Below are 13,659 nucleotides of genomic sequence, written 5' to 3' on the forward strand. Positions count from 1 at the left end.
TAAATTTAACAGCAGCGTTACGCGGCCTCATTGCCCGAAGAAGCCCAAATTTGGACTTACAAGGTACGCGCATTTCCTAACCTGTTATTCACGGCACTTTGAGCGCATAGTTATTGCCATAGAAAATGCATGATGCACGAAACGCCCATGTAATCTATCAAGACATCACACATATTTTCATCTATCAAACGCGTGGAATTCAGAAGCATCAACAGCAATTGCAACGAACTTCTGATATTTCCGTTTTTTTAAAAACATTGTGCGCACGTGCAATTTAGTTTCATGCCAGAGAATCACCACCGACGATTACCGACGCATATCAAATGCGCGTAATTCAGAAACTTCACCAGTAATTCCAACAGACTTCTGCTATGTCCGTTTTTCATAAAATGTTGCACGTATGTTCAAATTAGTCTCATACCAGAGAGTTACTGCATCAGACCACAATAGGCGCTAGACTTCAACCACCGATGCATAATGCACAAGCGTTTTTAAATACTCGCACAATTAACTTGAAACACATACACTGTTAACTTTATTGAAAAAAGAAAAAAACAGGCGCGCTTTTTATAACCTTAGTCCACAACGAATCCTCATGACAGGAGAAACATTAAATGCACCTCGTTGTATATACCTAACAACTAAGTCGACCAGGGGGCACACTATCCTACCCTAGGGTTTGTTTTTGACACACAAACTCAAAGTATTAAAGAATTGCCATTTTCTTACTTGCTTATTCCAAATGTCAAGTTGAACAATAGACATCATCATAAGACAATTTGCCTTTCTGTAAAATGTTTTAGGTATTTGATCTTCCCTTTGTCCTTTTTCTTTCATTATACACATTAGGTACTATTGACCTTCAGTTCAGAAACGTGAATGCTGAGCTATTGACTTGGTTTTGGACAAAATCCATTTCCACCACACGCATTTTTCCTAGGTCCTGACGAAAGCTCCCCGGCCCTTAGGGGCAAACGAAGGGGCTGAAACATGTTGACTACTCACCTGGACTAATAAGTGCAGTGGACTCATTATATGTCCAACTATGCACTAGCACTGTTTTTATTCTTTTCCCATGCCCTAAACAGAATAAAATGAAAGTTTAGATGACATGAGGAACCTTTTTTAAAATATTTTTTCACTCTACACGAGCACCCTCACAATCTTTTGATTTCTGCTCACTACTGTAATAACCAGTGGTTCCCTCCAGTCAGAGGAAGCATGAAAGAAACCCAATGATGATGCTGTCACGTATTTAAACTCAGGCGGAGAACCAAGATATACAGCCCATCGATCTGTCTACGTGAATGAGGGTTTTTTAAAGCAATGATGGACAGAACCATATGAACCCTGGTAGCAGGTACAAATGATCCATTCCCCTTTGATCTCAGATAACTATTAGGAAGCTGAATGGATCATCGCTTCTTCTATCTCCCCCTACCATTAATTTAAACATATATGTCTACCTAACCAAGCCATCAAGAGGGAACGTCATTTGACGCCCATCGTAGATGGCATTGTGGCAGAGGTGAGCGGCTCCCAGTGGTTCTCTAAAATGGACTTGAGAGCTGGATATCACCAGCTACTATTGGATCCGGAATCAAGGGCCAGTGCAACATTCTCAACTCATGTAAGTCTCAGGAGGATCAAGCGTCTTAGCTTCTGAGTGTCGAGCGCAGCCAAAGTCTTTTAAGAAACAATAAGTGTGTATTGGCTGGCCTTGAAGGGGTCCTCAATGTCAGTGACAACATTTTCGTACATGCACCCGCGCTGGAAGAACATCTTGATTGCCTGAGAGAAACGTTTTTGTGCCTGAGAGAAAATGGACTCACACTCCATCGAGAAAAATGTGCTTTCCTCCAGAAGGAAATAGCATTTTGGATACTGATTTTCCCAGCATGGAGTATTACCTGATCCAGCCAAAGTACAGGACATCCAGTCAGCCCTTGCTCCCGCTACTGTCACATTTGTGAAGAGTTTCTTAGGTATGGTCACATACTGTGGGAGTTTCATTCGGAATCTGACTCACCTCACCGCCCAGTTGAGAGAGCTGATGAAGACCAACACTGGCTGGAAGTGAGGGCCTGATCAGGAAGAGGCTTTACAAGCTACCAAACGAGCATTATCAGCTGATACCATTCTGGTGTACTTTGATCCTGCCCGGGAATCTGAATTGTTGGTGGACACTAGTCCTATTGGCCTTGGAGCCATCCTGTTGCAGAGGCAGAGCAATGGAGGCTGGACTCCCGTGGCATATGCTAGCCGTGCACTGACCCACCCGGAGCAATGAAATTCCCACATTGAAAAAGAAGCCATCGCCGTGCACTGGGGCTGTCGTCATTTTCATCTCTACCTCTATGGTCAGCCTTTTGTGGTTCACAGGAATCACAAACCTTTCATTCAATTATTTATGAGGCTGTCATCAAAACAACCACGAGGATCGAGAAATGGATTTTACATTTACAAGAATACCAATTAATGGTGGTCTATTGCCCAGGAACCCAGAATCCTGCCAACTTCCTCTCAAGACATGCAAGGCCAGCTATGGAGGAAGAAGAATCAGACGCCGATAAAGTGGAGGAGTATGTAAGGATAGTGGTAAAACGATTAAGACCACTGCCCATTTCCCTTGAGGAGATTGTGAAGGCCGTGGCTGAAGACAAGTGTATTCAATTGGCAGTCTCCGCGGTATCCTCGGGAGGATGGCATGTCTTGACCAACAATGCACCCTGCAGGATGGTGGAACCACGGGTAGTACTGAACTTTCTATACAACAAGCGTTCAGATCTTACCATGTCTCCCAAAGGCTGTCTTATGAGGGGTTCCTGTCTGGTGATCCCAGGGGAACCTAAACAATGAATAGTGGATCTTGCTTATTGGGCCCATCAAGGGATTGTGAAGATGAAGTCCTAACTATGATATAAGGTCTGGTTTCTGAATTTATACATGCTTGTTGATCAGACAGTTCGCCAGTGCCCTCTGTGCCAAGCGGCCAGACCAGCAGAGCTGCCAGCCCCAATCATCACTGAGGATATTCCGCCATTTCCCTGGTAAAGAGCGAGTGCTGATTTTGGAAGTCTCCCCGATGGGAGACTCATGCTGGTCGACATAGATGATTTTTCAAAGTATCCGCAGGTTGAAGTGATGGACTCGATGACAGCTCAGTTACCTATTCCCAGGCTGGAGAAAATAATGACCACCCATGGGCTTCAGAAGGAGCTGCACACTGACAATGACCCTCCATTCACCAGTCATGAATTTACAAAATATTAGCTTTCCGGAGGCATTCATCACTGAAAAGTCACACCCTGTTATCCGCAAACCAATGGAGAAGCAGAACGCTTCATGCGTACCTTGAATAAGGTGCTGCGGATCACTTTGACTCATGAACAGAATATGGAATGTGCTCTGTACACTTACCTTGGAGAATACCGCCTCACACCCCACTCAATGACCCAAGTCAGCCCTCGGTTCCTGTGTGTCAGTCGACCCGTGGGTGACATCATTCCCCAAGTGGACAAGCCTTTAGATCTTCAGACGCAGGTGGCTGAGAAGCTGAAACGGCATCGGGCACAGAATAATCACATGTCCCAAGTCCTTGGACTCAGGCGCAGGTGCATCGTGGTCGGATGGTTAAGAACAGCTATCCACGTAGTAAATTATTGCTCTCTATTGAGTTTGGTCCCTGGCAAGTACAGTCAGTTTAGGGAACAATGATCACTGCCCAGAGGGTGGGAGGGACTGTTACGAGGAATGTCTCCTGTTTCAAACACTACCAAGCTCCTGAGGACCTGCCTATTGAGGATCGCTCTGTAATCTCCAGAGACTGGTATCAGTTTGTCAGTGGAATTGATCCCCAATGGATCATCTGTTTCTGGTCCCCCTCATACCATGACTAGCCGTGATTATTGATGAAGATATTGCATTGGTCGTCAGCAGTTAATTTGGTGCTGTTGTATTTTTGCTTAAAATAAAGGAGGAATGTTATGTTGGTGGGCCGATACTATAGGCCCAGATAGTAGGGGTATCCTCGGAGTGAACCCTCTTGCCACGGACGCAATGGTTCGTGCCGGTGGAGCAAGGGAAAGAGAATAAAGTGCCCGGAGGACATGCCTTGTGGTGCAATACAAGCGAGCCAGTGTACGAGTCATGATTTACCGACATACACTGGTTCATTTGAGGCCTGCTAGCTTCTGGAACCTAACACTGCACTACCTTTATTCCCATGACGTTGAATGATAATCCTATATACATTCGCTGTGAACCCTCTGATATTCTGTTTAATAAAAAAAATACGACGAGTTGATTCACCATCGGTGATTTCTTCATGTACTGGCTGTAAATATAGTGCTATGACACAGTAAAAGTGCTCTCAACAAAAACAAAAATTCATGAAAAGATTTAGAAAATAAAGTATTGTCCAAAACCAAGATCCGAGCTCATCTGTATTAAACATTCTCTTTGCAGCCCAACCGTCAGAAAGAGTGACTCAGCATGCCACCGAAACAGAGTGCTCAAAGCCACAAACGTATAACACACGAAGAACTATTCAAGCGGGCATGTGCTTGATAACGTTTACTTCACATTGAGTGGTATGCGATCTTATAGATTAGTTGTCAGGTGCTCAGTAGTAACTAGGCTCATATGAAAAGGAAACGGTGAAGATAATCCTATGGACGAGAATTAAAAAGGGAAATGTCTAGAAAAACGTATGAGAAAAATAAAATAGTAAAAATTATGAACAGAGATTAATCAAACTTTAAACAACTTTTGTAAATAATCAATTCTATTTTCAAGTAGTATTGATGTGAAAAAAAATATGGCAACAGGTTGATCAGGAAGAAAAATAGAAACGTTACAATTAGGTTTAATCTTGAACATTTAAAAAGATGCGTTCAATGTTTTTTGAGGATTCAACGTTGATGAAGTCTTTATTTTAGGTAATTACACTTGGGCCTGTTATAAAAAGCTATTATGACTTCGTTGATTTGGATGTAACATTTTGAGAACACGTTATTTACTTAATCGTTCTCTGTGAGTCTTACAATCTGTCCTTGCCAGTTAAATGCAGGAACAGTCAGTGACCTCACAGTCATCTTACTCTTTTGTTCCTGAGGAGCTTTCATTTGTTGTAAAAAAATAATGTGGAAACTTTATGCAGCTGTTACACGTTCAAAGCAGCCAGTTATCCTTCACGCTTTTAAGGAGATATAAGTATCTTTAATGTCTTTTAGTGAATATAATATCTCTGTTGGCACACACATCTGTCCAAGGAAGTATTTTTATCCAGAGGCATGGAGATGGCATATGCAATTTAACTGTTTGATCTTGGATCTGCGAGGTCTTAAGCTTAAGTTAAATGATGATAATGTAAAATAAGTAATTTTAACATTAATTCTGGAAGAGGTCCCTATGCACTTTTGAATTTTGGCATACTAGCGTAGATTAGTTCCAGCTAATTATACTGAGTCTTATAGCACATGATTTAAACCGCATTCTCTTCACCACCATTATGTAGGACTATTGGAAGGCTAGAGAGATGTGTATATATATGTTTCCCACAATTATGTGATTTTCGTGACTTTAATTGAGAATGGTACGTTTTCTCCTGGATTTCTCGGTTATATATATGACAGTCAAGCAAATCAGGGGTTCCCTGTGGAACTTGTTCTTCCCATTGGCTTTCGAACTCTTAGGACATTTGGAATGGTCTGTACTCTGTAGATGGATAATTGAGTTGCCCCCCCCTAATGACAGGCGTGTATATACCTCCCTGATATTGCTTGTAAACGTTTAAGGAAAGTGGCAGATAGGCCTACTAGAAATGCCATGTGATGAGAAATATTAAAAGCAGTAAAGAGTGTTGTTAGACATTGGGTTTCTGGTTGGCAAAGTTATGTACCCTGTCCAAACAGGAACCACAACCCTAGTCAAGGTCAATCAGATATACGCCATAAATTAACTTGTGCTCAACCTCTGGTAGCTTGGCACAGAGCAGTCTGGCTTAATTTAGGAGGCAATGTGTAAAGTATTTGTGCAACACTTAACACTTAAAACAGTAAAACAGTGACAACATCACACAAAGTAATCCACACCAAAATAGAAGAATAGATCTTAAATTAATCAACAAACTCAAGACTAAAATGACAAAAATCTAATAAGTAGAACCGGAGTTCTTAATTTGTAAAGAAAAACTTCAATTATAGTGTTCAAAAGCAGAAAGAGCTAACCTGAGCTAACTGGTCGCGCTTGACCAGGTCAAATCCAAAAGTTAAGACTGGCTTGATGGAGCACCAGTCGGATATAGGGACAATCCTTGCCCTGCCAAAAAAGACCTTGTTGCGCAGTCAATAGAGCCGGATGCGTGCAGCAGAGGAGGCGATGCGTCATCGCCGATCCCTCTGGATGTAGGCAATGCATCGGTTCCAAGCCACACAAACTGAGATGCGTTGGCTTCTTCCAATGTAGGCAATGTGTTGTCGTCCAGCTGCACAGCTGGCGGGGCGATATCTTAGTCTATGGTAGCGATGTGTCGGCATCGAGGAGTGAAGTCCGTTCCAATCAGGGCAAGAGCGGCGATGAGTGGATTTTGTTAGTTGCAGCACAGAAAACCCACTTGCAAGGTCCTAGGACTAGATTGGCACCACTTGGCAGAGCAAGACTCACATTTGGCAGAGTCCAAGTGCTCTAGCTGGGTTGTTGGAAGTCTTTGATGGTCATTTTGGTTCTGAGGTGTAGAGATGCAGGTCCATTCCTTCTCACTCCAAAACAAGGAGGGCAGCAGGTAGCAGTGGAGGCAGAGCAGGAGTAAAGCAAACTCCATCAGAGTGACAGCCCTTTCAGCAGCACAGCAGTCTTTCTTCCTGGCAGAGTATCTTCAGGTCCAGAGGTGTATTGAATTGGTGTTATCAGAGGTCCAGTATTTATACCCATCTGTGCCTTTGAAGTGGGAGGGGGGACTGCAAAGAAAGGCCCTTGAAGTGCACAAAGTCCCTGCCATTCCTATCCTGGCTCCAGACCCCCACGGGGTATGCCGCCCTTTGTGTGAGGACAGGCACAGCCTATTCAGGTGTATCAGCCACTCCTTTTCATCCTGCCCAGGATGGCCCATCAGGATATTAATGGCCCATCAGTCACACCTAAGCTCTCTTTGTGTGTAGCTATCTGGAGAAATGTACAAAGACCAGCTGTCACCCACCCCAGATGTGTTTCAGAGACCGGCAAAAGGCACCGAATGGTTAAAGTAAGAAAATGCCAGCTTTCTAAAAGTGGCATTTCCAGACTTGCAACTTAAAATCCAACTTTACCATACATTGTGATTTTAATTTTGTGATTTCAGAGACACTAAACTTGAAATGCCCATCTTTTCCCAATTGTAAATTACACTTAACATTTAATGAAGTATTCCCAATGTTAACCGATGTGAGAGATAGGGCTTTCAGTAGTCAAAATCAAATGTAATCATTGTTCACTACCAAGGCATTTACAACTTAAAAGTACATGTCCTACTTTTAGGAAAACCCTTAGGACTGCCTAGGGCCTACTTAAGAGATGACTTGTATCAGGGCCGTCGCTAGGCATAGACAGCGCGGGCAGCTGCCCAGGGCCCCGCGCCTGCTCGCAGCCGTGGGGCCTCGCACCTTTAACGACTCCAGAGGTTCGAGGCCCAGGGGGGCCCCTAAGAGTTTAAATTTTTCTTTTTGTTTTTTATCAATCTCCCCTGCTGGCCCATTTCTGTGGGCCTAATGGCTGCATCTGCATGTTGATGACAGCAATTAGACAGTTAATTGAAGTGCACTTGTGTGTGAAGGGTGCCCTGCCCCTGTATCAATGAAAAGCAGATTATCCTGCTGGGCGCAGAGCTAAAGATAGAATGGTGGCGCATCACAATGTAAACTGCTCACCTCGAAGAAGTGGAAAGGGAGCAGAGAGGCGAATAAAAGGGGTAAAACAAACAAAATAAAGTGAGGGGGGGAGCAGATAGGTGTGAGTACAGCCGTGAGACAAGAGATGCAGCTGAGGAGCAGAATCAGCATGTAAAAGTGAATGGAGCAGGGCTTAAAGTCTGCTTGGTCACTCAAGTCTTAGGCCTGGTAGTAAATTAATATGGAAAATGGGCCCTATATTCATGTCATTAACTTTGCCTGCAAAAACATTGATCCATTGTCTGCACAATGAATTAAAGTACTAAAAAGCATGTTATGAGGCTGACCACCTCTCCATTTTTACCCACACCCTCAGAGTGAAAAAATAAATCTTAACTTTGCAGTCTCATGCTGCATGTTAGGCAGGGCCACTGGAATTATGCGAATGTGCAGTGGCGGCGATTTCTGCTTAATTATACATTTGCTGCATTTGCCACATAATCCATCATCTGCTGCATAATCTACAGATTTTAACAACAAAATTACTTTCTATCTCAAACAGTTGAAAAGTTACTAAAAATGCAGCAACACGTCTTGCCGCATGTGGGAGGCCCTTTGAAAAGCTGGAATAGTCAACTTTCTGTTCCCACTGCTAAATGTTGTTGTTAAATTGGTACTAATGGGGTGCAACCAATGCCCAAACAGGGTTCCCAAGTTTAAAAATGGCAAAAAAATGAAGGAATACTATTTCAAAATGTGCCACATTATGCCACAAAATTTGTCTTTTCTTGCCACATAATTTACTCGCCCTGCCACATAATTTAGCCCTCTCATGCTGCATATTTCCAGTGGTCCTGATGTTAGGGTAATGCATAGCAGTGATTCTGTTTCTGTTAATATTTCCCATGCTTTACTTAATCTTGCATTCCTCAAAGAGTGCTAGCTATTTCCAGCATGTGTGTTTCTGTATTTCATTTCACAGGATATTACTCTTGGATGATGCACCCTTTGTACTGAGTCGCCTCCAGGTGTTTATAACAGGCTACAGTTGAGCACTTTGGAGTTGAGGCTGCAGGCAGTACAAATTTCACGCTGTCCCTGTCTGCGGGTCAAAAAGGTGTTCAGATTACATGATCATTCAAAATATGGCCTCTCTGCAGAGCACAAAGAGCAATGGTCCTGCATTCCAGTTGTGATTCTATGCAAATGTGTGCGAAGGAGCTACTTATTGGTCAAAACAACAAGGAGAAAGCAAAATAATTTATTGTCGTTACTCATTCATCTTAAACAGCTAACAACCATTGACAAAACTAATACTAGCTGTTTTTAGGTGTATGTCAGTTGTTGTGTTATATTTCTGGATTCAATCACAAAAAGCACAGAGAGGAACCAAAGTACCAGTCAGATGGAATACTATGGGAATCCCAGAAATATAAATTATGTGTTTAATCTACGCCCTTAATTACATAGCCACACCCCTTTTAGAGACCCACCCATTTTTTCAGCCCACTTAAATCCCTTGGCTCGTAGAAAGGGAGACTGGGGGTAGAGGAGAGATAGATGTATTGTGCAGAATCAATACAAACAAGATGGTAGAGAGATGAGGTGAAGGGCATTGCATGCAAAAGACAATGATGTAAGAGGAACAGAATCCACGCAAAAAAGGTAGGAGGCAGGGAGACTGGTGAACTTTGAAATGCAGAGGTCCCTAATAAAACATACAATAATTTGTGTGGTGCCAGGCAACCTTTACCCTTCCCAGTGGCCTGGGAGATTCACCCTCCCCAAGAATACTTTGAAAAATGGCAGAAGATAGTATCTGTGGCTCAGTTTCCATAAAAAGTGCTCATGAAGCCACATGTGTGATCTATTCTAACCAGTCTGAATTGGACTGTATTGTAGTTCCTATATCCCTGATCTTTAGTCTTCTGCACATTTCATTGCATCTTTCTTCTTCATTGTACTATTTGTTGGTATATCTTTTTTGATTTTGTAAGTGTCCTCATTATCTTCTGTTCTTTTTCACGTATCGTGTCCTAGATACATGGACAGTATTAAAACCTTTGGCTTCTCAGACGAAGTTTATGCACGTTTTATAGGTCCAGCTACAGATCCAGATAGACCATTCTCATTGTCCAAAGGCTCCAACGAAGAGTGGACAAAACTTTTCAATCTAAAGAAAAAAACTAAACGTACTGAAGCACATGCCAACTTCATCCTAGAATACCTCAAAGCAGGAACTATCCCTATTGGTCTCAGAGTCAAAAACATTCCTGGTCTCTTTGTGGATATTAGGCTATTTTTAGAGAAGTGGGCTCTGATATCTAACAGATGCTCAAGGGATTGGATGATCCTCATCGTTGAAACAGCTAGGGAGGTCATCCAATTATTGAACATTGAAATATCAGAACTTGAAGAGAAACTTAAACTTTCCAGTGGCCTAGAAGAAGGTAAGAAAAAGTTGGAGGAAATCACATCTGAATTAGATTCATTCAGTGAATATCTTCTGAAGAGAAAAACTGATAAACTCAGAAAAGATATCAGACTATTCTCTCAAGAACGAGCTTATCCGTATCTCTCTGAGCATTTTTATGCTCCATCAAGCGACTATACGGTTGGATTACAACGTGATAACAAACGCATAGTAACTTTTTCAGATACTACAGATTCAGATAGGTAGGGATCCCCTCACTATAACCCACAATCTAGATTTGGTTCAGATAAATATCAGGGACAAAACCGTTTTTTAGGAAATCGGAGGGGGGATTTCATCCCAGATATCAAAACCAATATCAGAACCAATACCAGGGTCACTTTCAAAATTCACACCAAAGGGGCCATTTTCAGGAACCCCCGATAGCTCAGAGATTCCAGGAACCAGCACAGCCACAGAGATACATTCGTACACGACAAAACCCAAACTGGAGAACATAACTAAAATCCCAGTATTTAACTTATCATCCCATCAAATGGATAATTCTACGGAAGCGCTTTTGACGAAAGGCCTTTCGTTTGTTCCATCCATGAACCTTAACAAATTTGAACTTATAAAGGACCTACACGTGTTCTTTCGTAAAGTGCGATGTAAATTTTTTTTCCAAAACATCATGGACACTGTCCCCAATAACAATCTGTCGGGACTCAAACCACCATCCAATTTTACAGCAAACATCGAACAAGTTGGTAAGGAAGTCGAATTATTTGAGAAGGCAGTGTTAAATAAAATCCAAAACATTCTCAAATTTGTTTCGTATCCCTCTAACAACATTCTTAAAGAAGAAAAGATGCATTGATTAACCTTAAACAGAATTCAGAGGTAGTAATAAAACCTTGTGATAAAGGGGGAGGGATCGTCATTTTTAACACTAATGACTACAAACAAAGGATGGATACTCTGCTGGAATCCCCTAAACACTACACCAAGATTATGAACAATCCTGAACCTAAACTTAAACTAAGAATCTTGCGCTTAGTTGAGACTGCCATTGAACAGGGAGAAATTTGTCATCAAGAAGCAGAATATCTTACACCCACTTTTACCAGGTTCCCCATTTTTTATGGGGTTCCAAAAACACATAAAAACCAAAATGATCCTCCGATGAGACCGATTGTCTCAACAATCGGATCAGCAACTGAACCCCTTTCTAAATACATCAACAAGTTCTTACAACCCTTGGTCATCAGCCTTGAGTCATATGTGAAAGATACTGGACATTTTATATCTAAAATTGAAGGACTTCAATTTAACCACCACAAAGAATTCTTAGTTTCAATGGACATTGAATCTTTGTATTCCAACATTCCACAGAAAGACGCACTTAAGGTTGTCAAGGACATTATTGAAACCCAGACGACCTTACATAACAGCAAATTTTTAATTGAATGTCTCAAGACTGTTTTGGAGGAAAATTTCTTTGAGTTTGATGGAAACATCTACCATCAAATCAAAGGAGTAAGCATGGGGGCATCATGTGCCCCAAGTGTGGCCTGTCTATACATGGGACACTTTGAAAAAAAGAACATTTACAATGAAGTGGCCCTTTTTACGAGAACATCCGTTATTGGGCATGCTTCATCGATGATATCTTTTTCGTTTGGCAGGGCGAGAAGGAGAAACTCGATGAATTTCTATTATGGATCAACCTAGCGGACCCCAACTTAAGATTCTCTGCTCAGATCAGCAACCAAAGTTTGGAATTCTTGGATGTTGTAGTTGAACATGAGAATGCCCAATAGAAAGTATCGCTTTTCACCAAACCTACATCTAGAAATACGCTCCTTCATTTTGACAGTTTCCATCCCTCTAGCCAGAAGGATAGCATTCCATTTGGGCAATTTCTACGCTTGCGTAGAAACTGCACCTCTATCCAAGACTACCTTTACCATTCTGAACCAATGAAACAAAAATTCATTCAGAGGGGTTACCCCAAAAGACTAGTACGAGATGCTTTTAAAAGAGCCCGCTATTACAATCGTGACTCCTTATTTGTACCCAAAGAGAAAAAAAAACCAGAACAACTGGTATACATAACAAAACTTTCTTCCATTAATCACAAAATTCGCCATATTGTTAATTCTCAGTGGCATCTTTTAAATCTTGACTCACTTACACCTAGGATTCCTAAACCGCTGTTTGCCTTCAGACGCAACAAAAATCTTAGGAACCTGTTAGTCAAGGCCAAATTCACAAATTCGAACAAAACGTTTGAACAGAAGTCTATCACTGGTAACCAACCTATTCGCGGTCACCACAAATGTGGAACATGCCATGCATGCGCTAATGCCATTGTAAGCGAAAAAATCAACTTTCGCAACCGTTCAGTAGAGCTAGAAGAAATGACCAATTGCCGTACTCCAAACTGTATCTATGTTATACTATGCCCTTGCGAGTTGCCCTACGTTGGAGAAACCGCTAGGGAATGCAGGGTACGCATTGGAGAACACAAATCAAACATAAGACGTAACATCCTCTCAGCTCCACTAGTATCCCATTGGAGAGAGGCGAATCACAATGAAAGTGATTTACGCTACACCATCTTAGAAACAATACACAGCCATAAGGGTGCCAACATCGCTAACATACGCAAAAAACGGAAGGTGTTTGGGATTTTTCTCCTAGATGCACAAAAAAATGGCCTAAATGAATTTTACCATGGGAAAATGCGATATTATAATCTATTCCAGTTACATTTTCCTGTTCTATTCAGATCTTGTTGGTCTCCTTTAAACCACCTTAGTTGACCTCCAATTTTCGATCCCTCGCGATTTAGCCAATCGAACATTTTTTGTTTTGATAATCTTTATCTACAGAGGAGTCGTTCTTTATGAGAGTGCTCCACCATTCCGGTTGAGCATTACATTTCCATCACATTATGATTCTACTTTATTTTATTTTATTCATTAATTTTTTGTTAACTATCTTCAATCATATTTTTATTGATTTATTTTTATCTCTTTTTTGGCAAGCTTCATATCTGTATATCAGTCTCTCGACTGTGTCCGGTTTTGTTTTACTGTGCGATCTTACATTTTGCAACTCGGGCCATTGTTTGTTTTGTTCACTATCGAGTCTGAAACACGTGCTCTTTGATGTCATGATTGTAGCACTTCTTGAGTGGTCGATTTATCCGTTCAAAAGATATTTTAACCTGCTCGGTTTCGCGTGTTTTTTGTACCGGCTACTCCTACTCGAAAGGACGTTACCTTTCACTGCTTATCTGCAGCTCCCGTTGCGAATGTTTATATCAGGTAAGAGTTTCGCTATGTACTGTTATTTTGTTTGAGTATCCATTCA

The sequence above is a fragment of the Triturus cristatus genome, chromosome 3_2 (assembly GCF_964204655.1).
Source record: "Triturus cristatus chromosome 3_2, aTriCri1.1, whole genome shotgun sequence".
Taxonomy (NCBI): Eukaryota; Metazoa; Chordata; class Amphibia; order Caudata; family Salamandridae; genus Triturus; species Triturus cristatus.